At 42.8% G+C, this 27928-nt stretch overlaps 1 protein-coding gene across 5 annotated transcripts in view; it reads left to right on the top strand.

Annotated features, from left to right (window-relative positions):
* Positions 1-27928, top strand: part of RARB (retinoic acid receptor beta) — a 336747-nt gene that overhangs the window by 197473 nt on the left and 111346 nt on the right. The window lies entirely within an intron of this gene.

Raw genomic sequence — 27928 nt, 5'->3', positions numbered from 1 at the left:
GCTGCTGCCATGCTGGCTGTGCCCCGACTCGTTCCTGGGATGAGGCTTGTGAGCACAAGCAAAGTGGCGGTGCTGGGACATGGCCGACTGCAGCGAAAGTGGGGCCCGACCATGAGCTCCGGCTCACCCCCTTTCCCCCCCCACCCCCCCCCCAGTGTTTGAGCACAGGCCCATCTGGTGGCGAAAGTGCAGACGTGCTTTATTGCGTACCCCCACACACAACCCCACGGCACCCTGCCTATCGCCAGGACCCATTGTGGAGAGGACTAGCTCGAGCTCTGAAGCCGAATTATTACTCTCCCCATTCCTGAAAGCCTTCTGAATCTTTCCTCTGCCTTGGACATCTGGTTTTCACATCACGGTTACTTCAGACCGTAAGCTTCCACAAGAATTTTAAATAAAATATCACTACTAACCAGCTCCGCGGGGGAAAGCAGTGGCTTTGCTCACAAATGGGCACATTGTTGAGGCCAGAGAAAAAGGGGTTTCTTTCATTCACACTAGGTTACATCACTGAGCGCCAGCCAAATGACGGAGAATAGCGAGAGCTGTTATACGAACAAGTTTATGCGCTGCAAATGCAGGAAACGTCATTGCTAATGGTGCACATCTGATGTATATTCAGTGCTTTGGCTGTAGCATTGCAGGAGTAGGAGATGGGCCAAGTGATGCCCTGGGCGCTGTGGGCATTGCACTGCAGGCAGGTGGGGGTGGCCCTCAGGCATGGCGTGCAGGTCTTGGTGGGTCAAAAAGAGCCTTTGCCACACCTCTGCAAAGCCGTATGTGGATGTCTGGTTTTATCTCATACGGTTTTAGACCTCTCTAAAACTTATACGCTTGACTCGTTACTGTAAGCCCCCTTTACAGGCAATGAACAAGCACTTCCAGGGTGCTTGATCTACCTTAGGTGTCTGTCTAGGCAGGACGATACCAAGGTACCCTTACAAATACCTACTTGATGTAAAAAGAGCTCTGATTGACTAGTTCAGAACTAGACATCCATGCTGAGGTTAGGGCACATAACTTCTCTCCTTTTAGCTCTCTTTGTGCTCATTTGTGTATATCTTACAAATCTCGGTAAATGCATGCAAATATAATTTAAATGCATGCAAAATAATTTAATTTATTAAATTAAAAGGTCTGTAACTGCTTCTGCACATATTTGTGTTTTTACAATCGTAACAAGATCCTGCCATAGGAAAATTGTGTTAAATCCCTACTTAGTGAAGGTTGGTGACAGCCTAAGCATATATATACACACATACATACATATATATGCATATTTATCTATCTATTAAAAAATGTCATATCTTTACATATTTGTAACAAAATTTTCCTGTTAGCATGATGTGTTGAATGCATGCTACATCTACTCTTCTGGATGAGTATAATGAAAAAAATATATATAAGGAAATAAAATAGGTATTTTCTTTTCTGATGCGATAGAAATTTTAGGGCCCCAAGATTTGTCAAAGGATAAGGAACATCCTCCTGTATCTGAACATGGATACAGTACTTAGATTTAGAATTCCCCATAACAGAAAGACTTTTATACCATGTGGAATCAGTGTAAAATAATGAAAATAAATGTAGTGTCTTAGTGTTTGCATTAAATATAAGATGATTTTTTTTAAAAAAAATTATGAATCCTTGTGAAACAATGGTATGTACAGCCAGACTTTGTGAAACCGAGCAAGATTTATCCACAATGTCCATGGTGTTTTACAGACACTTTCTGTTAGAAAGCATGTGTTTGCCTGTGATGATACAGAATATTCCCGCCGAATACTCAGTTTTTCTTAACATACTTGCATGGTTTATGTGTGCATGTGCATTGATATGTGCGAGTTATACGTTATTATTTAAAACCACGTGTGTACATATATATACACACACACACGTGCACACCTACCCGTATGTGCACAACATATATAAGTGCGCAGATTATTTTCTTGTTTTCAGATTGCTTTTGTTCCTCTCGACATGTAGAAACCACCTTTCTTTGCAAAATGGAGTAGTGCCACTGAGTGGGTGTGGGGACGTTCAGCGGGCATGGCGCTGAGCAGCGTGACTGCTGCTGGGGCTGGGGTGCAGCGGGGCTCCTGCCCACTCACCCACGTGCTCTCGGGAGAGGGAATCCTGGCGCTGGTCGGGTCTGAACGGAGCCCGGGGACCGTCCTGTCTTGGCGTCTCTGTGCACGTGCTTGTTTTTTTCATTTGTGCCCCGTTCCCTGTGCACCTGTAACTCAGTTGCCAACATCTTTGTACTGAAGACGTTATTAAAGGTTATTTGTAAAAGATCCGGAGGGCAGTGCCCCTCGGACACCTCACGGTTTGTCTTTCCTTGCCGCGGCTGGTGCTGCAGATCCACGGGCTGTTGCTGGAGCCCACCCCAGCCTCCCCTCTCCTCCAGCACTGGCCAGGCACTGCCAAGAACCACCTTCCCTTTCTAATTTCTGTGGAAAGAGAAAACACCTGTCCCAGTACCTTGTCCCAGTAGTGATCCTGCTCCAGCACCCATCGGCTGCAGATGGACAGACTGGCAGGGAGCTGCAGGGCCATGTTGCTGACCTGAGCTCAGCTTGCCAAAGTCAGACCCCACCCTGCTCTCTGCTATCGGTAGGGACACTTGCCGATACTGTAATTATTTAAGTGACAAATTTACAATATCAGCAAGATTTTGCAAGTTACACGCAGCAATTTCCCAAATCCTCCCACTCGGCATTTGCTGTGCTTTTTGCCTTTGCATTTGTGGAGGTTTCCTCTCAGACCGGTGCCTTTCCCACCATGTTCAGATGAGGCAAGTAAAACAAGCGTAACGTAGCATGCGTAGTTAAAAATTCCTTGCAGTTTCACAGTGCAAATGAGAGCTTCGTCGCTCCTTATTACTTCCCTTTTCTGTGTGGCCTTATTTGAGGCTGGTGGGATGTTCACGTTGGTTTACGAATGTAAAACCCAGCCAGGTCTTTTCCAGGCTGTGGAGCCTGTTGTGTGGATGGAGTTAAACAGTTTCACATTCCTGAAGAGAACAGGAATGTTTTCACAGTGGAATCTGCTCTGTGTGAATTACAGGAGTTTATTTTTTCAGGATGAACTCCTTGGACGGTTTTTTTTGTTCGCTTGTTTTTTTAAAGAGGAGATGATATGCCATGAAAACATCTACTGTAGTAACGAATGGTGTTGTTATTAAAGCTTGACTGGGAAAATTCAGGTTAAAAAGTCCATTAGCTATGGAGGAGGGACAGTAACAAACATCTTGCGGTATTTTCTCCCTCTCATTTCTGTGTGTAGGGCTAGCTATGGTAAGCCTGCACAGTTGCGCCATGTGCCAGTTGCTGTCAGTCATTTACTGTAGGTATTTCCTGGTGAACGCGGAGCAGAGGAGTGGGGAGCAACGATGCTGCATGGGGCGAGTGGCAGCGGCTGCATAGCCCTTCAGGCAGACCGGGGAGTGTGCTGCTTTTTCTGTCAGGGGTTGCACAGGCACATTTTACCTTGTGTGCTTCAGCTGGCAGCTGAGATAGAATAATTATGACCTCGGTTAATAATTTTTCCCTCTATTAGCATTGCTTTTGGGTTCTCATGAGAGTGTAGGTGTACTGGGGACAAAACCTATTGAGACTGCCTGCCTGAAGAGGAGCCCAGGGTATGTCCCTGACCAAATGCTGCTGTTACTGGGGCTTTGCCAGTAAAAGACTCTGTCACTGAAGTTTCTGAAATGCTTTTTCCAAACAAGGTTTATCTGGAATTTAAAAATAGGACAAAAAGCACTACATGAAGCTAAATATTAATTTTGTTGCTTTTCTGGCAACGAAGCCAAGGAAACAGAGTGAGTTGTACTATTCCATCATGCAACATTAGCTGCGTGTCATGTGGCTGTACGGGGAGGGGATTTTTATTATCTTTTCATTTGAGCTGTATGGGCAGGATTGAGTTTTGCCCTCAGACAGGTTCTCCAGGCTCCCTGTGGGTCCTGGTGGGACGTTTGTGTGCTCATCCATGGGCAGAAATCACTTACAGCTCCTGAGCTTCCACACACGGACATGCTCCTGTGAGGTCCTCCCAGTTGCTGTGCATCACTCGAGCTGCGGGCACTGGCCTTATCGCACTTATATCAGCACCTTTTGCAGTCATTACATCAGAGGAGTTATCAGCCTCATCTCTACCACCAGGTACACACAGATAGATGCCAAAGAGCAGCTGATAGGAGGTAACCTTTTGTCCCAGGTAAATGGTTCATGCAGTTGTGTTGAAGTACCGTTTGGGTCGGCACATGCTCAGGGATGGTATTAATCTGGTGCATGCCACTGGTGTTGGGGGGATGGGTGGTCTCTCAGAAAGACCTCAAGTCCCTTTCTGGAAGAAACTGGAAACATGTTGGTGGCACCAGCTCTGGTTCAGGTGGCTTGGATCACCCAAAGGAGGACTTTCTCCCTTCGGATGGGATTGCCAGGCAACCAGGAGATGAGAAGGGTAGCACAGGACAAAGAAATAGCACAGTACGTGTGAGCCAGGGACTGCTCTGAACTTGTGTAAGAAATGGTTTGCTGTCCTCTGTCAGGGATAGCAAAGATGACAACAGCTCTGGGCCACAGAGCCAATTTCCGACCTCATCTAGGCAATACAGGCACTTTGTAGATGTTTCATCTCCTTTTCTGCTCAGGGAGAAGTATAGGAGAGTTGCCTTGACCTTCTTCTGAAAGAAGTAAAATCTTTGAAGGAAATAAGCTTAAACAAACTTAAAAAGGAATGCAGGAAGTCTTTCTTTAGGGATTTGTGTATCACGTGGCTTTATCCCATGTATTTCACTGTTGTGCTGCAGCTAAGGACTTTCTGTACTGTCTCTTTAACCAGGCCAATATACTGTTTACACTGACAGAAAAAGTGAGTTATATTCTGTATGATCGTCAATTCCATATTAAACTTAATATGCATTTCAAGGCAATGGCAGAAAAAGTGGCAATGAAAGCTACATCCAGGCAATGACATGAACTATTCTGATACACAAAAATAAAATCAGTGAATTGCACAGAATGTGTGGGACAAGCTTTGATGTACAAAGGCAACATAATATGAACATTTGATTTTGCTGTATTATGCAGTGAAACACACTGTCTTAATCAGAAACCTTAATCAAAAAGCTCATGGTGAATATTAGCTCCTGTTCCAGAATAGCAAATGCTTTACGTTTCACCATAGAAGCAAATGGTCCATAGAAGCAAAATTTTTTTTATGTATTGTATCTCCACTGGGTTAGGTTATTTTATATGTGTAACTTGGTAGCAGACTGATTTGTAAATGCACTATCTAGAGGTAGTGATTTATTATTTTTTTTTAAAACAAAAATGAGACATTATGAGTGCTCAGCATTTTCCACATGTTTAAACTGGAACAATTGGGATTTTATGCAGTACAGGACTGGAAGTGTATTGTGCGACAGGAGAATGAGTGTCAGCTAGAAGCAGACATGGAGAGGGAAGACATAAAGAGCCTGGTGTGTTTAGTCTAGCAAAGCACAGGCTGAGCAGTGATACGGTGTGTGCTAAGTACACCGGAGGGGAAGGCTGCTGGAGGCAAAAGGAATTAGTTAAACCTAGAGGACAGCATTTGCACAAGAGCAACTGGGAATGCACAGGTCAGGAAATTAATGCAGTTTGTGGAGGAAAGGGAGGCTTTCCTGACCAGCGGAGGAGGGAGGTTCCAGAGCAGCCTCCCAAAATTAGCTGCAGGGACGTAAGGTGTTGTCCCTTGTGTTTTGTGAATGGACTTTAATAACATGATTTTCTTGCAAAAATGCTGATTGGAGCCTATAATGTGGCATGTCCTCTATTGTCCTGCAAATCCATGAGTCCTTTGCTGATGCCCTGGATTATAGCGCACACGAAGATGTAGGATATCTTCTCTTAAGACTTAAAGTTCAGGGAAAGGAGCCAGGTTATTGGCATGTGCTATTTTTGAGGAATATGCTAGTCTTTTCTCCACAAGTAGTTTTAGCCTTTTGGGAGGAGGAGGCGGCGCAGACAGTGCAGGGAGATGCCTTCTGCTCATTGCCAATAACAAAGCAGCATGGGTGAGGGCATCTCTGTGTTGCATGCATGTTTGTGTGCCAGAGACAGACATTTCCTAGTGCTACTGCATTTCTCCTGAGAGATTGTTCCCCTTCATGGCTTTGGACTGGTTTGTTCTCTGGTGGCTTACACATAGCGCAGAAACACTCGTAAAACTGGTAAGAGCGAACAATACTCCTAACCATTTGTGTGTGTTCATGAAGGTGTGACTGGCCCCATTGCAGCATGCCCCTGTTTCTCAGTGACGTGTGGGTGCATCCAGGCGTACTCATCAGTATCCTCCTCTTCACATCTCCATGTGATTTTTCTGAACTGAACTAAACTGAATGGCCTGAATTATGGTACTCATTACCTAAAGGTTAATGGTAGTACTGTGATGATGGAAGTATTTGGGTTTTTTCCCCTCTGTACCACAGGCTGTTCAGGGAGAAAGAAAAAGACCACTCAGGCTTTATTAAATCACTTATGGACCTGGTGTTAGCACCTCTCGCCAAGACCGCCCCCCATCTATCGCAGCGTTCCCGGGGCCGTAGGTAGGAGAAAGCACCATAAAGTACTGTCCAAATGGTTTGACTCAAACTGCAAATGCAGGGATGCATGGAAAAGGAAAGAAGCATTTTGACAGATGTTGTAGCACCAGAGGTTCTCAGTTTTTAGGTATAAAAATATCACTTTAAAAAATACAAAGTATGCTCAATAATACTGGTTATGGAACCAGGCCACTCATGCAAATAGAAACATGGTCTTTGTTTTTATTGAAGAAGCCATCAAGGATCCTTCTGTGTTGTGCTGTGGTGTAACATTCAGACTATGCAGTAAATCCCACTTTTGGTGCATGTTTCTGTCAGCAGAAAGTGCTGGAGGGCATTTGGCTTCGTCACCGTGGGCTAAGAAGTGTCTCCATTCTCTTGACCAGACGAGTAACGCTGGGTTTTTAGAGGGAAATGGAGCTACTTCTTTCAGATGTAGGGTGGACATCTAAAGGTGGGCTACAGAGAGGAGAAGCCGAAAGGAAGGAGGTGTGAAATACAAAAGGGATGCAACATGCCAGGTACCACTGCACTTGCTGTCCTGTCTTTTATTGTGGGGGTTGTGTTTACTGTGTATGTGATGAGAATATGGGAATTAGGGGATGTTGTGATGTATTGATTTCTATTGCATATGCCACAAACACTGTATAAAAAATTTAGACCGTGGCATTTCTACCCAAATGTTTCATATGTTCCAGGTATTTGTGTCATTTCCTAAAAGGCAGGGGTAATAAATAGCTTCTTAAATGCACAATAACACTGAGGCAATCTGAATGACATAAAAATAATAAGTGAAGACGTGTAGGGGTAAAACACTAACTGTATTTGTTCTCAGCCATATCTGTGGAGAGTGTATGGCAATTTTCAAAGCAGGCAGACGGCTACCAACATTTTTCTTCAAAAGGGCAGAATTTGACTTTTACCCTTTACGAGGGCATTGAGTCGCCTGTCTGAGGAATCTTCATTTTGCCTGCTATCAGAAGGGGCACTGTGTGGACTAATGTTGATGTCATTTCTCAGCTGAAGCTTGTTCTGTCTAAAATATCAGGGCCCAGACATCTTCGTAGCAGCAGAGCATGTGAAAATACCTAGTTCTGTTTATAACCTCTCAACTGTATTCACACTTCAGATGCCTGTTTTTACAAATAATTTCTAGATACTACAAGAAAAACATATTCTGTAAAGGTCAAACACTGAATGAAGCTTGTTTGGCATCATATGCGTGATTCCATACATTTACATGTATGGTGACCCAAATTTAACCTTGGCCAAAGATAGTAAAGCACTCTCAGAGTCAGTACTTGCACAAGGATTGCTTTTGACATGGTATTTCCTAGATCATTGCAACCTATGGAAGCTGCTAATTATCTATGGATAGCCAGAAAGGTAATACCTGTAATTTCATCACCCCGGGCTGTCTAGTCACAGTCACAGTGGGTTAGTATGGGATGCCAGTATTGTGCAACGTGGGTAAACTCTACAGTGACAAATGACTTCAGAGCCATTTTCAAGGTGACATTTTGATCAGGGAGCTTGTGCCAAGTGTTTTCTATTAAGCATTTCATTTCACTGCATGGTTAATCAGCAAAAGATTCTTCCAAAAATCCATTATGTCATATGTAATATGTCAGGATTGTTTCTCCTTGCTTAAAATGAAGGAGGGGCCATGAATGCTTGAAAAATGACAAATCTTGTTTCTGCTTAAAAGTAAAAAAAAAAAAAAAAAAAAAAACCAAAAAAACCCAAACCAAACATATAGCTTTGGTTTTGACCTTGTTTAAAAGCTGTCTAGATGAGAAACCAAAAATGCAAAGGTTTATACAGCTTGACATGTTATTCATTATGCAAATACTTTCAAAAGCAATGCTAGCCTGTGTAGTATTATGATAGTCGATAAAATCAGTATTAACTATGTGTGTCTTTTGAAGCTGTAATAACTCTGGGTCATTTTATATGACTGCAAAGACCTTTTGGAATACAGCTCAAATCCCCAGCATGTTTTCCTTTCTTAGCAAACCCTTTTCTATATCTAGAAGGCTCAAGTACTAAGACGACCTGCAAGCTTGTATCAGAATTGGTCTTTCTTTCCCATTTCTATAAATGAGAAATGAGTTTTATGTACGCTTACCAAAAATACACTTCTTTCAAGTCAGTGTCAGTATAGATTCGGTTTTAAATGTGCTTGAGACTTGTTCTTGACTAGTTGATTCTGACAGGGCTACACATGTATCTTGTTTACATAAGGCAGGAGGTAGGCTGAAACTTTGGTTTCCTCTTACTGACCATTGTAGTAAGATGTCTAAATGGGTTCCAACTTGCTAGCTTTTAGCTCAGGCGAAACTCCTTTGAAATCTTCAAGAACTGTACAATCCGTAGATTCATTTACAATTCTCTGTTCTTCTGGTTTGAATGCTATTAACTATTGAAGTAACGAACAGCTGGCCAGACTGGCAAAGTGCCCTTGTGAAATGGGGACACAAAATACCTTTGTCTTTAAGCCTCACCTGTCCTGGTGTGCAGCAATTGCCCTAGAGGGCAAAAGGAGCTTATGTGTCTTCTGCCTCAGGAAATCCCATACACCAAGTAGATACTCTGCAGTTTTCTGAGCCTTTCAATTCATGGTACCAAAATGGGAATAATTTTGTAATGTCTTTCAGTGCCCTAAGGAAAGAAATAGGCACTTGACTCCTGAGACAACCTTACCACAAAAGTTGGCACAGAGGATCAACCCAATATTGCTTTTGGCTTTGATATCAGTGTTGTTAGCAGAACCAAAGCCAACATCACTTCCAATGTCAAAGGCAGTGCCAGCACTCAAGGCAGCAAGGTTGAGCACAAAATAGGGGTATTCTCAGCTTCAAGGCAGAAGCTCAGAAGGACTGTCACAGTCTTCCCATAAGGGCTCTGGTAAGGCTCAGGCAGATGTTAAGAAAGAAAACCGATAGCTTCCATGTGTCGGTGACAAAGACCTGCAAATAGACTCTGCTGGCTTAAACACTACCATTTCCAAAGACAATTAGCATTGGTGCTGGCCTTGAGAGGAGACCTGGACAGAGCCAGGTGCTTCCCAACAGTAGTCCAACCTCACCGCTGAAAACACTTTATACTTTAAACCTGTTGCTGGAAGTTGTCTGCTCTCATTTATATTCTTCAGATCTCACCTTTTCCCCATTGTCTCATGGCAGTCATTGCCTCTCAGATCTGTGAATGATGCAACCAAGAAGCCTTTGAACTTCCACAGAGTACAGTTTTGAGTGCTGAGATTGGTCAGGTTGACTGAGCAACACAGAAGCCATCCACACATAGCGGATGTCACTGTGGTCCTACTTAGAGAGACGAAGACTTAGATTCACATGCTGCAGGAAACTGATGTCTACCAGAAAAAATTCCCCTATCCATCCTGTTCTTCACGTGGACAACTGAAACCGGAAAATCAAGAAGTATGTGAATCCTTTGTATGAAGTAGATAATCCTAAGGATTTCTTTTGATTGTTTTTGAACTAAGAATCATTTTCTGCATGAGAACCACCAGTGAATGATTTGAAACAGTTTTACCATCTCCTCCTGTGCCATCTGAACTCTGTGAGACTTTGATTCTGTAGGGAGGAACTATTGCAGAGTTCCTTACTTTCTCCTGTGGGATGGGGTTTACCTTGACATCAAAGGAATGAGTGCTATGGATGATCATCATGGTCATTCCATCCATTTACATTATATCAAGCCCTTTTCCTCAGCCCTTGTCAGAAATTCCTGTTGGTGGAGACTTTGGTGGTCAGAGCTCACTTCTTAGCTGCTTCAAAAATACGAGGAGGAAACTGCTGTTTCTCGGTGTTTCTTCATTCTGAAGAAACACCCCAGTTGGAAGAGGCTCAACTAGCGCATGAGATCTCTCTTCTATAGGGTTGAAATACTTTCTTGCAGCATCCTATCTCCCTCTGAAACCACTTTCTGTACTATTCCCTGGAAATAGTTGGTAATACAGGGCCTATGTCTTTGCTTCCTGGGGACATATACCATGTTGAACAGTATCCTCAGCTAGAAATTCATAGTCAGATTTTGCTCCCTTTGCTTTTCAGTTGGAGGGGACAGCATTGCTGTCTTAGGGTCTCCAGTAATGGAGAATAAAGGCCAGGGGTAGAAGTCTCAGGGGCTGGTTGGCCAGGGAGCTTTGGAAAAGTAGAAACAGGTGAAAGACTTCAAAAACCCATTACAAAAGTATGTAACTTAGGCTTTCTTTATCAGTAGGAAAAAGCAGGCTGACCAGGTGTATTTATGCAGGTTGTATTGTCCTGACTCTGGCTTTGAGCTGGGAGGATCATGGGCAAAGCTGCACCATGGCAGAGAGAGATATCTAGAGAAAGTGCTGTTCTTATCATGAAAATCCTTGTTGCAGTTGTGCTTATTTGAGAGGCTTTGTAGACAGTCTGAGTGGAGCTGTAAGTATGAAGTAATTCAGAGGACAAGCTGGGAGAACCCAGATTAAGGTTGCAGCTGCTGTAAGGGACCTTATACAAACCCTAGAGATTCATAGAAATAGTGTCCAGAATTTCATTTTAGAAAAAATAAAATAGCAAAGTTTATCAGTTAAATGTCAAATAAAAAAGGGAAGGAGGACAATGGCCAGGAGAGGAAGTCCAGTGGTGCTTTTTTTTTTTTTTTTTCTCTTGTGACTAACAATTTTTCACCTACCAACAAAAGTGCCTACAGCACATATCCTCTTGTTTCGCAAATGACCCTAAAGGATGTGTTCATACTCTAATAATTTGTTTCCTCTGTATAAATCAGGGCACGTTTATGTGTTCATGCTTTGATAAAGCCGTTACTGTAAATTTTTTGCAAATACCCTTGCTGAGGTACCTTAATTGATGCAGGTGATAATACTGTCTGAGCCTGGCAGGGTGAATCAGAAATCTTACTGCAGTCTGCAAAAGTAAGTAGCAATTCACCTTCCTCCCTACTGGGCAGTAAGTAGGAAAACATACACTCACCTCCACCAAAATGTTCTTTCCTTAATATCCTTGTCTCTGGTCTTGAGGATAAGATTTGTTTGTTTCCAAATCTGTTCTTGTGCTACTCATAAAAACACTGTCAGAGCAGTATTTGTATGATACATTTGACAGGAACAAGTATTGAGCATACTTGATCCATCAAATCTGTGCAAGAGGCTGACTTGGGAAGTGCTCTGCCCTCAAAAGCCCTGATTGCTTTAGGGGATGCCAGAAAAACGGCAGTATAGGCAGTTGTGTTTGAAGTTTAGGATGCCATTTCTGTAAGAGGAATGAGAGACAGGTTTCTCCAAGAAGGGAAAGTGAGTGGTTACTGAGAAGGTAAAATAAAAGAAAACAGGGAATTAAGGAGCTGCTCTGTGTATATGATGATAGATTATTACTGCTTTTTCTGGCTGTGAACAAGACTGTATTCCTGAGTGTGGGGGAGAGTGGGGAGTGAGCAGTTTGACAGGGCAGCAAGATCACTCAATAACAGAGAAGTGATTCCCAGCTAACTTTGCCAGACAAGGATGAAATAAGTAGGATGACTGGGTACAAACCTTTTTACTAGAACAGATGTCAGTGAACTAATATTTCTGTATTTGTAAGTCAACATAAAAGTGTAAGGACATTTACTTGCATTGACCAATGCTTCTTGAAAAATAGTATAGGGGGAGGTGTGAGGAGTATGCCACCAGGGCAAGACTCTAGGTATGGAGAGTGCAGATGGATCTATCAGTGCTAATGGCCTTCCTTAGGGGAAAATATGATGTGCTCATTAAGTTATTGCTATCTATATTTCTTAATTACTGTGTACTCATTATATAGGCTGTTATTACTGACCATTTATACAATAATGTCTTCAAAACAGTGTCAATCTTTCAGATGTAAGTTTTGAATTCAGTAAACTAGTTTTCATTTCTTTTAATAATCCTTTTAAAATGGTACTCATATTGTTGAAAACATCTTTTATGATTCGTATGATTATTTTTTTTATTGCTCATCATGTTTTTCTCTTTCTCTTGGAAAACTAATGCTGGCATTACTGTTGTTGTTAGCCATTGTTCGTTCTTTCCCACATGTCTGGAACTGATTTTGTTCTCCCTGTTTTTAATGGAGCTGAAGTGAATGTGGCTCTTTGTTTAGCTTTCTTTTTGTGCCACACTATCATTTGGTTTTGAAAAATGTAGAGCTTCTGTGGCACTTCACAAACATTAACTCACTGACCATGCCCAGCTTTGCAGTAATTTTAGTGTTGGGTTTTGCCATCACCTGACACTTAACTCAGGCTTGGTCCAGCTGTGTTTTGGGACCTTTTGGTATCTGGTAGAAACACATGGCCCAGCTGCACATGCCTGCATAACCAGTGTCCTCATTAACATCATCACCCACAAATTCGGTGACTGCTCTGTAACTGCTGCTTTCCTAGTGCTGCTTTCCCAACAGCTTTGTCTCCATGAGCAAGACTCGGAGGGCCTCTACTCCCATTCTTTGCCTCTCCACCCTTCCACCCTGCAACGTACCTCTTGGATGACAGAGTTTCTAAAAATCACATTTTAAAGTAGCGCTGTGTTAATAAATATGTTTTATTAGGGGAAACACATTCAACCACGTGGAATTTGAAGCCTCATTGCTTGCAAAACAACTGTTTTGCACTCATCCCTTGGCATGAAAATGCTAAGATGAAGGCTGCCTTCTGCAGGTTGCTGGAAGGTGTGCTGAGAGTGTGCTGGAAGGGGGCTGGCATTACTGGTCGGGTAGCATTTGCTGTGGCAGTTGTTGAGTTCTGGGCCTTTCTCAGTGACACATGTTGCTGTGCCTCTTCCTGCGTCGTCCTTCTCTTTCATCTTTTCTTCTATCATGCTTTCTACTCTCCCTTCCCTATGCTTCTCCACTCTGTGGTCCTTTACCCATTCAAGCCCTTCTGTTGCTTGATCTTTCCTACAGCACTGCCTTCAGTAACCTTATTCTCTTTTTCCAGGACCTCTGCTTGCCACTGGCAGCTCCACTGGCACTGGTGGTTGGGTCTATCTGCCTTATGTCAGTATAGCCACACAGCTGCCTTTCCAGCAGCTCTTGGCTGGTTTGGCAAGTGCCAGAAAAAAAACCCACTTCTGTATCTGTAGTAACAGCTGGAACTACAGAGGACAAGCAGTGTCTTGTAATGCTCTAGTTCTTCCTGGTCCTGTTGGGGCTGCAACTGTGTCAGAGCTTCTGATCTGAATGGTTGTGTCCCTGAAATAGCCCCCCTTTTGAAACCTTGCTGGTGGTTATCCCAAGGCCTGTGGGCATATGAGTCCTATCACACGATGGCTGTTAGAGCACTTTGCTGTCCTTCCAGCCTCAGCTGTTCTGGGCAATTCCTCTGGGGTGCTGAAAAGGGCATGGTGGTGATTGTCTTCTCCGTTGGCTGAAGATAGCTGTGCTTCTTTGTGTTTATTCTGCCACCTTCTTTTATCTGGTCATCCTTTTCTCTAAATGCTGTCCTGAGCATTTATCAGCTGCAGAAAAATTATTGAAATTTTCTTAATCAGTTCATTTGCCTATGGCTGATTGAGTGACAGTCTACATTCTTGCTGCATTTGGTATTAATACAGTTTGTTGCTCATTCCTAATACCTTGGAGTGGTGGGGTGGTTGTGGTTGTGTTTCTGGCTTCTTCATGTTAATTTTAACTTGAATTAGATATTATGGTTGAAAGCTAAATTTTTACTTCAGATCTGTTGCTTTGACCAGCTGATTCTTCAGGCTGGTTTTTTTTTCTTCTCAAATCTTTTATCTACATGAATCTTCACATTTTAGCATATTGTTTGAAGAGTGTTCTCGGTGGTTGCCTCTCCTTGCTATGCTGGCCTTTCTCCATGTTGGCATGCCCAGCCATGGGTCCGTTCCCGGGAATATCTCACACTGCTCTGACTCTAAACACCCCAGCCTGGCTGTACCCTGGAGGTATTTGGTGCTCATGGCAAAGCCATGACGATGCCCCTGGGAATGGTCAGTGCTATCCGTAGGGCCACGAGGAACAATTTCTTTCTCTCCACAATCATAAACTGTCCCGGATTGTCTTGGTGCTCTGAAGCATGAGTCTCTGCCACAGCCGCGGCATCCTTGCTGTGGTTGCCCGAGATTAACGTTTGTGCTCCATCGTGCTTCATTTCTTCACTCTCTTCCATGTGTGTATATTCCAGAGTTTTCTTAATGGACCTTTTCCCCACAAACACTTGAAAAGACTGGTGGCTGAAGGGCTGTTTGGACTTTTTGACTAATGTTGTTATGAGCTTGGCTATACTCTCCCATAGTAAAAACTGCTGTCCACTGTGTTTAAAAGCTTGGGGCTGCTGGGGAACATCTGATTTATTAATGGCCTCTTTTCAGCTTCCTCCTCATCTTAAGAAGATATAAGCAGGTAATTAGCTAGTTGCCAAGAAGATGGTGGAAATAAACTTTAAAATTCCTCCTTGTAAAATGATTTATTTAACAGTTTTATTCTGACATGTGTGTTTTATGCTTTAATCATCTGTCTGTGGCTGTGAAACAGGCCAGGTCTCTTCATCTTACACAGTTAGATTTTAGAGGGCTGATCCTATGTAGTTTTGTTTTCTCTTTTGTTGCTGCATGTGAGTGTTTACGTTGGCTTTCTGGTAGATGCTTATTTGGATTGTAACTGATTTTACACTAAAGACTGACGTCCAGTTTTCTTTCAGTCCTATCTGGATTGCTGTGGTTTCTGGAAGGAATTGATATTAAAAAATTTACTGCTCTTGCTGTGGCTTTCCTTCAGGGACATTATATCTGATCATCAGTGCCAGTTGCCCAGGGTGATGGAGGTGTTCAGATGCCTTGAGTAATGTCTCTGTTCCTGCTACGGTTACTTTTTGGAGCGGGAGTTCTGGTATCTGCAGATATCTCCACCTGAATGCTGATAAAAAAGAAAAAGTCTAGCAGCTGTTGTCAAGGCTCTTCCAAACTCCTTCCATTCCGTTTCGTCCTTCCTGACCGTTTTCTTTGATGTAATTCTGTTTTTCCAGTTCCCAAAGCTCATAATCTCAAAGTCCTCTTTGAGTCTGAGCCTTCTTCAGAAGCTCATGTTAATCAGATTATTTGTGAAACAGCCTTGGTATCACCCCAATAATCTTTATAGGTATTGAATGACCTATACCCTTGTCAGGAACTTACGCTAGGTACACAACTCTCTTTAATCATCATCTGTTATCTGGAGGCTGCCTTACTTCTGCTTCATTCAAGCATTTTCCGTTTATATAGGTCTCATTTGTCTTTGAGATCATCAGAGTCTCTAAGCATCTTTCTCCTCTGCTGAAACAGACACAATAATGTTTGAAGAAAAAAGATTCACGTCTGTAACTCATCACTTGCCACTTTTATTCACTGTTAGAGCAAGACCATGAATTCACCAAGAAGAAAAACCTCTTCCTTAAAACTGGAGCCTGGAAAGGCCCTAGCTTGAGATGCTGAAGACTCGTATTTACAATTACACCCCCCAGGGAAAGCCAGAGGGATTTACAGTAAATACCAGGGTTTGCGTCCAGAACTGCTGACAAACTGGCCTCCTTTTGATAGATGGATTCATTATCACTTTCTAATTACAAGCAGATTTCCAGGTGTGTTCACCATGTTATAAATGAAACCTGTCCATTGTTACACAGTGGTGGCCTCCGGGTCAGCTGTAAGGGATCTATAGCTCCTCTTCTGTCATTGGACCAAATTAATCAGATGTATTTTTAACAGATAGCCGTTACAAAAGTGACTGATTAATCACTTGGTAATGTGGACTGCTATCAAGTTCATCATCTCCAAATAAAGGAAGGAACTCAGCAAGACTACAATATGTCAAATGCATCAGTCTCAGTGTGTTAAAATACTTTCAGGGCCAGATGCTACTCTTCTGAAAGGATAGAAATCTGCTACATCAAACATATATGTTTTTCTGCATCTGTGGGTCAGATTCTGCACTCAGATGAAGGTTTTCTGGTGACACAGGCTTGCTGTAAAATGGAGCCCCATGTGTATACATCTAAGGACAGAATTTGATCACTACAAAGTAATACAATTTCTACCAGATTCTGTCATTTCATTTTTTTAGACCTGTGATTTTTAAGGGGGCATTGAAAGCTGTACACATCAGTAACACAGCCAGTCTTTGTCAAATCCTCTATCCAAGGATAGATTTAAGTGTGATTTTTCTATGTTCCAGTCACTTCTTTTGAAGATAAAACAGCCTGTCTTTTAATTTTGTATTGAAGAATATGCTTGACATCTTTCAAACTGAGATTAGGTTAGCAATGGCATACCCTCGTTTATGCTGGAAAATGAAACAAGTTCCTAATCGTCAAAAGATTAATCCTTGGCAGTCGTCCAGGGCAATATTTGCTGTAGCAACTTGGTATCCATCACAGTTATGGACCAAAGGTCTTGTCATATATGTATTCGTTGCAGCAGCGCTGTAGCAAGGCAGCACAGCCTCACTACCCTGGGCTGTTAGTCTCTGGGAAACTGTATCCATTCCTCAATTAGTGCCCTCATGGGGGTCACAGTCTTTGATGACTGGGCTATTTCTAAAGACTGAAGTGTAAAGCTCAGTAATACCCAGATAAAAAGCAAACCCCAGACTGATTTTTCTGTGCATCGTGGTGTTTCTTGTTAGAGGTTTTAGCATCTACTAGAAGTTGGCTCCATCAATACTAATAACAGTAATAATTGTGAAATGTAAGGCTTTTTTTCTGTGATAATTACCACTACCTGTAGGTTGCTACTGCTTAAATTTGCTAATTTTATTTATTTATTTATTTAAACTAACTTGCAAGCTGCTGTAACACCCTCTTCATCTGCCGGCATTGCCAGTCCTGTCCCTGGTTTTGAGTACTGTATTTCTCCATCGGAAATTCACAGGAGGAGCAGAAACGGACAAGCCTTTGTTGTCCTGCAAGCCTAACAGAAGAGTAGGTCAGTGTTAGAAATACCTCATACGAATTACCAAAGCTAGCAGTGCTAAGCCTTGTTCTCTTAGTGTAACTAAAAAACCCACAAAACCGCAAAATGCTGCCCCCATATCCTTCCTTCTGTGTAAGCCACCTCTGCTGTGTTTTGGGTGATTACTTTAGCGTAGCTTTAGAAAATTCTTCAAAGGGAGTTTTATCTCCCTTATTCATCACAGAAATGACAATTGAGAAAACAGTCTCGTTGGGTTCAATATTCATTGTCACTAATGCTGTGTAGCCTTTAACTTTCCACACTGCTAGCTGGCAGGAAACTGCCTGCAGTTTTCAATTTGCATGGCAGGGAAAAAATGGAGAAAAATTCAGTCTGCTGCACACTGATAATGAGCGGGGAGGGGGAAGATTTAAAAATTTGGGTGTGGCTTTGTTTTCTTTGACTCCCATTCTGCACTGCAGAGACTGACAGGATTATGGGGTGCAGGTAGGATCAGGACTTGATCCCTCACTGATGAGTCTCTGCCCATTTAGTGCTCTATAGGCCCAAGGGAAAGGGGAAAATTGACAGCGTTCTGGCACACTGCTGTCTATATTTGGATCCCTGATTTAAAGCTGACAGATGTGTAAAATCATATGTAGCCAGAAAACTCCCTAGTGAGGACACAGCTGCATATATCGATGAGTCAAAGTTACTCCAGTTAAGGCTGGCATTAATTTATATGTGGCAAATTCCCTCCAGATCTCTGTTCCTGGTAGTATAATATCACTGAGTGTAGTTTTGGGCTTGTTCCACCCGCTCTGGATCAAACCATGTGCTTTTTGGATATGAATGGAGAAGACTTGTAAATCTGAAGCACTGCTCTTCTCAGATGCTGGGCGAATGCCATCATACCCTCATTTAGATGTGGCAGCTGTTGTCAGTTACTTAATCTCATAAATAAAATAAAGCCAAATTTCCACAAACTGAATCTGCCTCTATCACACGGCCTCCTGCAATGCCTTAAATGAACGGCATATTTTTGTTTCTCAGGAATCTCCCTTTATAACCCACTATACTGCTTGATTATTTCCTCTATGTTGTACAGGAAACAGTAAGTGATTAATAACCTGCCTCAGTTTTACTTTCCCCTCTTGCTGCAGCCTTGTCGTGAAATAATGTGACCCACAGATGTCTGAGCAAAGCAATCCATTGCGTTAATGACAGATGCTGTTGGGGCTTGCTCAGTGAAAGTGAGCTGTTGAAGGGAGAGCAGCTCAGGTATTCCTGCTACTTTGATCATCTCTTTTTTCTTTTGCATAAATTTTGAGCATGCTGAAAACTCACAACAAAGCACGCCATAACCCACTCTGGAAAACAGCCTGGGGTGAGTACCAGTCCCAGAGGCGCAGGAGGGAGCTAGGAAGCAGGTTTGCTGAAGAAAGGCAGAGTTAGCACTAAAAATTAGCATTCGCTGGCTGTAGAAATGTCAGAAGGTATGTGAGGTGCACCATATATGTCAGTGCTTGCTTGCTTCTCTGTTAAAAAGGAGATAATAGAAAATAAGGCCTCTGCACTTAAACAAATGAAAATTCTCAGTCATAGTTAATTATATCACACACGTCCCCCTTCACAATGTTTGACATTGTCTGGAGTGAGTGATGGAAATTAAAATCTCAGAGCTAGTTTTGCTAGGATTTAGTTAGGAGGCTGGTGTGTGGGGATGGCTGGCAAGAGACATTTCCTCGCTCTGCGAGCATTAGTGCTGGGAAGACTCAGACTGTCAGCCATTTTCATAAAGCATGAGGGCACATGGAACCACGTTACAAGCTGATCGAATCTTTCAAGAATTGCTAATAATTTCTACAATCAGTCTATAATATGCTCTTCAACCGTCAGCTAATGCACTGGAGTCAGCTGGGCTCCTACCTGGAGAGAGCAGGCAGCCCTGGTGTGTGGCATGTGGCGCTGGCATGTGGCACGCTGGCCAACTGAAGGTGTCATGCAAGCGCTCTGCCAGATCTCTGCTTTCTTGAGTGGTTTTTACTAAAGGCATGTTTGAGTAGTAGGGAAGAGCAAAGTTTTACTGTATTTGGTAGCAACAGGAGCGTGAAATTCTACTACGTAAAGAAATATGATTAAGTGGTGATACTGGCTACTCTTTTAGTAGCAACTCGGCAAAGGAAGCAGAACGCACATGCACGCAGATTACTCGTAGTAGCTGGTTTGACCCAAGATAGGAAATTCTGCATTTAAATTCAATGGGTGGGGAGAGAGGTGGTTACTGAAAATGTAGATAACAACTAGAAAAACCTAGAAAATAGTCTAAAGGCTCAATAATTTATCTGTTTAGCAGAGTTATCCAGGGACCCAGCTACTGTAGGGTCTGCAGGGATTTCTGCTTTTGGGGGGTGTGTGTGTGGCGGGGGGGTGTAACTGTTCCACCATGACTATTTCTGAAACTTTCCACTGCCACTCAGAATATCAGTGCGTATCAGCCTGTAGCTCCTAAGCATTTTGTTTCACATAAACTTTTTAAAATAACAAGAAGAAAAAAAATGTTAGTTATGAAGAGGAAAGGAGAAACTGAGATGTAATTCTACAATGGATAGAAAGAATTAGAGTGCTTTGCAACCCTACAGTTGTCTGCCAGAGTTCATACAATCCAGTGCTTAATATAAGTAGCCATGGTCTTGCTCTCTTTTTGTTTCCAAAAGGCCGAGGGTCTTTTTCAAAGTCCTTAGCTCAAGGGGATGGAAGATATCCCAATTTCTGTGTTCCCTCCTCTCACCCTTACCTCGTGGTACGCCATTATCTTGCAGTAATGAAACTGAAAGCATTGGTAAAGAGTTAACATCAAGGACTTCAGCAAAACCACTGACAAAATACCCCACAATCCTGCTCTAAAGAGGTTTCTATAGAACATCTGAGTTAAGCATGGCAATTACAAAGAAGCTCAAGTGGTCTTTGCTTGAAATTGCAAATGTACCACATTGCATTATCACAAGAATTCGCATGCAAGAACAGTTTGCAGATGGTTTGCATTGGCATACTTTATGTAAACGCTCTAGGGAACAGATGGCATCATGGGTTCTTGTGGCAAATGTGAATTTATAGCGCTCACAACATGCTAAAGACTTTCGCCTGTAGCTGAAAAGCAACAAAAATGAAGTGGAAACTCAGCCCTGTAAATCAGTTTGCCAGTGCCTTTGCCATTGTAGCTATGGATAACATTTAGTTTAGTCTTTATTGTGAAATTTGGGTTCTTTTTATTTGCCATCTACTTACAATTGGGTGCGAGTGCATGCGGCATGTGTGTATGTTTATTTAAGTACACATATGCAGCTTTTAAATTAATAGACTGACATTGTGTAAAGACCAGAAAGTAGAGAACTCAACCATCATTTAATCCAAAGCTTTTGAATTTTTGATCCAAAATTGAATTCAGATAATTCCAATTTTCTGTGAATACATAGATTGCTCTGGCTAAATCAATTGATTTTAAACAAATATTGACAAATATTGTTAGAAGGGGTAAAATAACAACGTAGAAGTGTGAATTACTGACCTGTCAGTCATTTTGTACATATGTATGCAGTGGAATGAGCATCAGGGCACATCAGTATAGGAAGTAACAATGCATTCTCATTTAGACACAAGTTGGAGTTTGAACATCTTCTGTAAAGAGGAGGTGTTACTTAAGAAGCCAGACCTGTGGAAGAGAAAGAAAAATGCATTAGAAAGCAAGGGATTCGTTGAATTCCTTTGGAACTATTATACTGAACTTAGAATATAATTATTATTGCGGTATATTCCCTAATTATTTAGATGCTTGTAAAAATTGATTTTATGTAAACACAGCTTGTTCTAAAACAGCCAGGTCTTTGCAGTGAACATAAGTTGTTTAAAATTTATTGACCTGTCGTTCACATGTGTTACTTTACTAGCACTTAATGGTCTGTTTAGATAGTCTTGGTGTGTATGAACTCCCAGTGCGCTACTCCAAGCACCACACGTTGACAGGTAGCTGCCATGTAGATAAAATAAGGGGCCCTACTCCAAAGCATACAGGGACACACAATCATTAGTTATTTTCTAATCTAAAGCAGGGATTTCCTCAGCAGCCAGAGGAAAAGAAGCGTTCTGGTTTTGCATTATCCTTGCAGCTGAGTTCGGCCCTAAATCCTGGACCAATATGCAGCAAGGCCAAAAGCAAACAAGCAGGAAATCCAGCCTTGCACCAAATATAATTGATTTAAGGAGCCTGAGCTTTGAGGGTTTCTTTTTTGAATGCGTCAGTGGCCAAGATTAGAAACTTATTTGGTCCTTCAAACTCTCCCGAAAGATTAAAAACTGATAATGGAAAGGTAAATTACTTTTGTAGTAGATAGAGATCACCTTAAAAAACCATTTGTGGTAAAACTTGCTGCGGTGTTTTTTCATCCTGTGTATAAATAAAGCTGTCCAAAAAGAAAAACTAAAACAACAAAAAAAGCATTACTTCTTACAGTGCTTATTCTCCACTGGCTCAAATGTGATTGCTGTACTTTTTCTTGATGTTTAGGGCTCCCATGTACTTTGTGAGTCGAGATTACTTTTTTTATTGTTTAGGTCTCATGAAAAAATGCCAATTGTATGTTATAGATCAATATAGCTCAAGTTACTAACCAAACTTTGCTATTCTGCTTCTACGTTTATGAGGCTGAGTGTTTCCAGAGACCACCAGTTTTTCTGTTTGCTTCTTGTGATTGTGGATCAGCAGCATAGTCGTCTTAATTTGACACAGGCAGGGGTTGCATCCCTAAAATCCACTGCTGGAGTGTCATCTGTCCTACCCAACTTAGTGGTTATCAGTGCGTGTATGATCTGTGAATACTTGGCACCTAAAAAGCTATTATCTTAGCTTTAAATGCCTGGTTTGAAAACACTGGCCTAAATTCATACTAATACTACGTCATAGCATCTGAAAAACTGAATGCCTGTGGCCCTGGGAATTCAGCAGCAGATTTTTCATAGGAAAACTATTTTATGTCAGTGTTCAAATATTTCATAGGGTTCTTAAGTAAAGAATATATTATGTTACTATTTTCTTTCATATATGCAGTTGCATAGTTGTTTTTCTGCCTTCATGTCAGGCCAAATTCTGCTATATTTGACCATCAGAAATTCAGAGTAGCTATTATTTCCAGTGGATTTACATCTGTGTAACTTGACATGACATCCACAGTATGGATAAGAAAAATCAGTATCAGGTTTCATTTGCTGTGGCAATGAAGATGTTTATCTGTCCACTTTTCAAACTACACTGACTTCCCTATAGACTGAGCAATCGCGGTATCCCTAACTCTTAAAAACAACAAAAACTTCGCAACTCTTAAATCCTTCATTCCTGTGGCATGCACTTGTCTTTGAAAGCATATGAATTTAAAACATAAATAGTTATGGAAAATGCTTTAAAAAATGAAGAAACTTTGCCCATATAATTCTGTCCGTGCTATTTTCCACTAACACAGGAGTGCAAATTTTCCTACTAGCCATCCATTAAAATTGACAATTAGTAGTTTAAACAAGCAGGCCATCCTCTACCTGATACATTCGAACATAATTTATCAGCAGTGAAAGTGTCACGTAGACCTGACAGATTACATATTTGGAGATCAGAATCAAATTCACAGGTTAAAAAACATTATTTGAGAAAAGCTCTGCTCAATAACTCCATCTTATTCCTGTGCAAAATAGGACATTTTTGTGCTTAGGTTTCATATTTCATAGTTTTTGCCCTAGGAGCAGTGTGTTTCGCTCAGGAGGGTGTTTAAGCCTCGATTGTCAACCTCCAGAGCTGTCTTATTTTGAATGGTTGTATTTAGCGATGAAGTATTTGCCATGAGTTTTGTTCACTAACAGGTGGTCTCATTTTAACGTGCTGAACATGAGCAAATTCTGTTGAAGATACAGCAGCTACAATAGTATGGTGCCTCTGACAGGTTTAGGTCTAGAGATTTTACTGTTAAAGGTCCCCTGTACTGAAAGCTACACGGTCGTGCCTCATTATGCCAGCTTGTTCCTCTCCGAGTATCAGGTACGCGCTGAAGCTGGCTTTCCAGCGGTTCCTGCTTTTGGGTGGGACCACTGAAAGGGCTCCTGTCCCCAGGCTGTAGTGCTCTGTGCCAGTCTGTCGCACTGTGCTGTACACCCCGTTGTCGCTGGGGGTTAGAGGGTAGGCGCGAGGACTGGCTGGCCTTGGCTCCTAGGCTCTCTCTGCTGGTGCTGGGGGGTAGGCCTTCAGGGCACCTGCTAAGGAGTGTATCCCTTCCCTTCTGGCATCTTGGCTAGGTGACCAACGTCCTCATCCTGGAAGAAGCCCCATCTCCATCTTGGCAGAGGTCATCCAGGGGAGGGTAAGGAGTGCATAATAGAAACATTAAAAAGGTTGCCTTTTTGGCTAAAGTTCTTCTTTTAGCTAGATCGGGGCAAGGTTAATGGTGACTAAGATGACTACCTAAGGATTAGACAGATTGGCACTGAGCTAACGAGAGAAGTTGGGGTAGGACCTTCCCAGAAGGAAGTTTGTTATTGGTATGATAAGCTTGGGAGTCTGGGTTGTCTCAACACCAAACTTTACTCTTAGGGGAAATCCAGCAATTTTTACTAACCCTGATGAGAAACCAGCAAAAGCTTCACTGTACTCATGATATTACTGCACCCTTGTATTGGGTTTGCATGGCAAGGTTTTGGTAGCGGGGGGGGGGGGGGGCAGGGTTACAGGGGTGGCTTCTGTGAGAAGCTGCTAGAAGCTTCTCCCATGTCCGACAGAGCCAATGCCAGCTGGCTCTAAGACGGACCCACTGCTGGCCAAGGCCGAGCCCATCAGTGACAGTGGTAGCACCTCTGGGATAACAGATTTAAGAAGGGAAAAAAAGTTGCAGTGGGCACAGAGTGAGGAGTGAGAACATGTGAGAAAAACAACCCTGCAGACACCGAGGTCAGTGAAGAAGGAGGGGGAGGAGATGCTCCAGGCGCCAGAGCAGAGATTCCCCTGCAGCCCGTGGGGAAGACCCTGGTGAGGCAGGCTGTCCCCCTGCAGCCCATGGAGGTCCACGGTGGAGCAGGTATCCACCTGCAGCCCGTGGAAGACCCCACACCGGAGCAGGTGGGTGCCTGAAGGACCCTGTGACCCGTGGGAAGCCCACGCTGGAGCAGGCTCCTGGCAGGACCTGTGGACCTGTGGAGAGAGGAGCCCATGCTGGAGCAGTTTTTCTGGCAGGACTTGTGACCCCATGGGGGACCCACGCTGGAGCAGTGTGCTCCTGTGAAGGACTGCACACTGTGGAAGGGACCCATGCTGGAGCAGTTCGTGAAGAACTGCAGCCTGGGGGAAGGACCCACGTTCATGGAGGAGAAATTCATGGAGGACTGTCTCCTGTAGGAGGGACCCCACGCTGGAGCAGGGGAAGAGTGTGATGAGTCCTGCACCTGAGGAGGATGAAGCAGCAGAAATAACATGTGATGAACTGACCGTAAACACCATTCCCCATCCCCCTGCGCCACTGTGGGGGGGGGGGGGTAGGTAGAGAATCTGTGAGTGAAGTTGTGCCCAGGAATAAGGGAGGGTTGGAGGGAAGGTGTTTTGGGATTTGGTTTTATTTCTCATTACCCTACTCTGGTTGATTGGTAATAAATTGAGTTAATTTTCCCCAAGTTGAGTCTGTTTTGCCCGTGACAGTAATTGGTGAGTGATCCCTCCTGTCCTTGTCTAGACCCACAAGCTTTTTGTTATATTTTCTCCTCACAATCCCGCTGCAGGGGAGGGGTGAGTGAGCGGCCACCCACGTGGTGCTTTGTTGCTGGCTGGGCCTAAACCACGACAAACACAAAAATTCTGTGGTTTTAGTACGGGGTTGTTACATGTGTGAGTACCCAAGGGTGGGCAAGCAGGTGAGAGAACTGGAGACTTCAAAAAATTTTTGATAGGTCCTGAAGGTAATTGATCAGACTCCTTGGGAGGGTCAAGTGAGGAGATCAAAATGTTGCATAAGTGTTGCTAGCTGAGTAGAGCCAGCTCTTCCCCAGACCGGGCAGTTCCAGAGGCAGCCAAGAGCTCTGAAGCGAGGACTCCAGCCCTTTGCTAACAATGCTGCTTGGAAAGAGACAGTGCCTGTTGCAGTGTTCCTCCTCACAGTGCTTCTTATGGGCTTGAAGTCTCACACCTAGTCACACAGGCTCTTTCTCCACTACAGTGTGATGAACGGTCCTGAGAGTCAGCAAAAGCCATAGGAAGCTTTTTGACTTAGGTGGTTCCTAACCGTGTTGCTGGTTAGAGCTTGGATGCTGCAGGGGTTCAGAGGCTATCAGAAAAACAAGCAGGGTCAGGGCATGGGCCAAGGTGGTGTCCTGTGAGTTGTCCATTCTGACAGTTAGCACACAGGCCTCCTCTCCCCAGCAATGCCAGGCGTGATTCAGGGGTCATCTGAGCGAGGAACTATCCCGATAGGTATCCCCAAGCTAATGCTGTAATGTAGTGGGAGGTCCTTTGAATGCAAGCTGTGCCTCAGGGCTGGAACTGATCTTGGGACCACTGTATTTATGAATGTAGGCACAGTCAAGAGGAACTGCCGTGCCTCTGCATAGACCCTCTGGAATTCACAGGGGAGAGTTTCTGCTAAAATGTTGTTTGGATCCAGATTCCCCAAATGGTTGGAGGGTCAGTTGTGATGCAGGGTGGTGGCTGCATCTTGGTTAAGGCCAAGGCTGATAGACAAGGCAGGTGTACTTTGCTAAAATTCAGACATAAATATCCATGTATGTTCTTGCACCTGTGACAGTGTGGAATACTGAGCAGAAAAAAAAAAATATTTTTTTTTTTTTTTTTTCCTGTGCTGAACTGGCTATTGCCATATGGTCACTAATAGTTGAGAGCTAGGTCTGGTATCTTCACATAAGCTTTGAGCATGCTGTCGTGATCGTGACTACAGATCTTGAGGTCGGGGCAGGCAGGATGGACATTCCACCTTTAATAATACTCATGTTTTCCTATGTCTATTGTCAGATTCGGATCCCACATCTATAAGCTTTTTATTAAAATTTTTCTGGAAAATTTTATCTTCCCACACTGAAGGCCTTTTTTTATGAGGATATGCTTCTGGTCCCGTTGGCAGGACCTTATTAGCAGCATTCAGAAAGCTTCCCAGCAGGAAAGTCATGAGCCCTAAAGCTGTAGCGTTACATATATAGTCATTCCCTGCTCCCCCTCTACCATTTGAAGGCCTATAAGATCTTCCTCTGTATTGTTTTTAGGATTATGTTTGTTAAAGATAGTAAACTGAGGGATAAATCAAAGGGATTTTGTGATCATCAAGATTTACAATCATCACTATATTACATACTTGAGTAGGGTTAAAATAACAACTCAATTTTAATTTAAAGGGGAGATGGGGGTATATAAAGAATACTATTTTTATGTAGTTATGTAGTAAACAACAACATGCAAGATTGCACAGCTTGAACAACAATTAGTAAGGAATACAAAGCTTGTCTCAGAGTGTTTTCAGTACCTTTCTGTTGCCTCTTTTGCAGGTCCTGAATTCAGTATTGTATTTCTGCATTACTCAGTGTTACCAGCCCCAAACGTAAAATAAATCATAATACTGACATACAAATGGAAAGGCTTAATAATAGTCATTTAGAGTATTTCTTCCTTATCCTTTAGTTTCCTAGCCTTTCGACATGCCAGTCTGGTCGTGTTTGTAGGCCGTTGTTTCAAGTCCTTAAATCTGAAGACTTCTCCTTAAATGAAAACTGAGTTGCTCACTTGACTGATGAAACCTAGGTAGAGAGAAGAAAAAGGGGTTTTAAATCTCACTATGAAGTTGAGAGGTATGGCAAAATTATTTAAGATTCTTCCCATACTTTAATACCTTTCTTTAAGGGTGAGGGATAAGATCTGGAGTCTTAATAAAAACCCTTTTATTGAAAATCATCATAGCATTCATTTTGGCAACAGCCATCACAGATCCTCCACTTTGCCATACGGTTGCCCATGGCAGGAGCTGCTGTGAAGCTGAAGACCTTTCTGTGATGGAGGTGGAGTCCTGTTTCACTGCCCAGTGTAGCACACATTACAAAACTTTTCTTTATACGGTCAACAATGCTAATACGCAGAAGGCATTCAGCCACCAAAAATACCTTCTGTAATGAGAAGAGAGCACATGAGCTTGTACTTGGCATTTGTCTGCACCCTCACTGTCATTGTGGTGTAAGTGGTCCATGTAGCCAAGAGTAATTATTAGAAATGTGTCGTTTCCTGAAGCACAGTGCAGACTCTGTACAGCTCTGCAAATGGCTGACTATAAACCCAAGCAGCAGGCATACATAAGGTCATGTTGGGATGAGGTGGGTGTTTGTGCATTAAAGGGGAA

Source organism: Accipiter gentilis, chromosome 4 (assembly GCF_929443795.1).
Source record: "Accipiter gentilis chromosome 4, bAccGen1.1, whole genome shotgun sequence".
NCBI classification, from domain to species: domain Eukaryota; kingdom Metazoa; phylum Chordata; class Aves; order Accipitriformes; family Accipitridae; genus Astur; species Astur gentilis.
The sequence above is the reverse complement of the archived record's forward strand: the minus strand, read 5'-3'. Positions and strand labels throughout refer to the sequence as shown.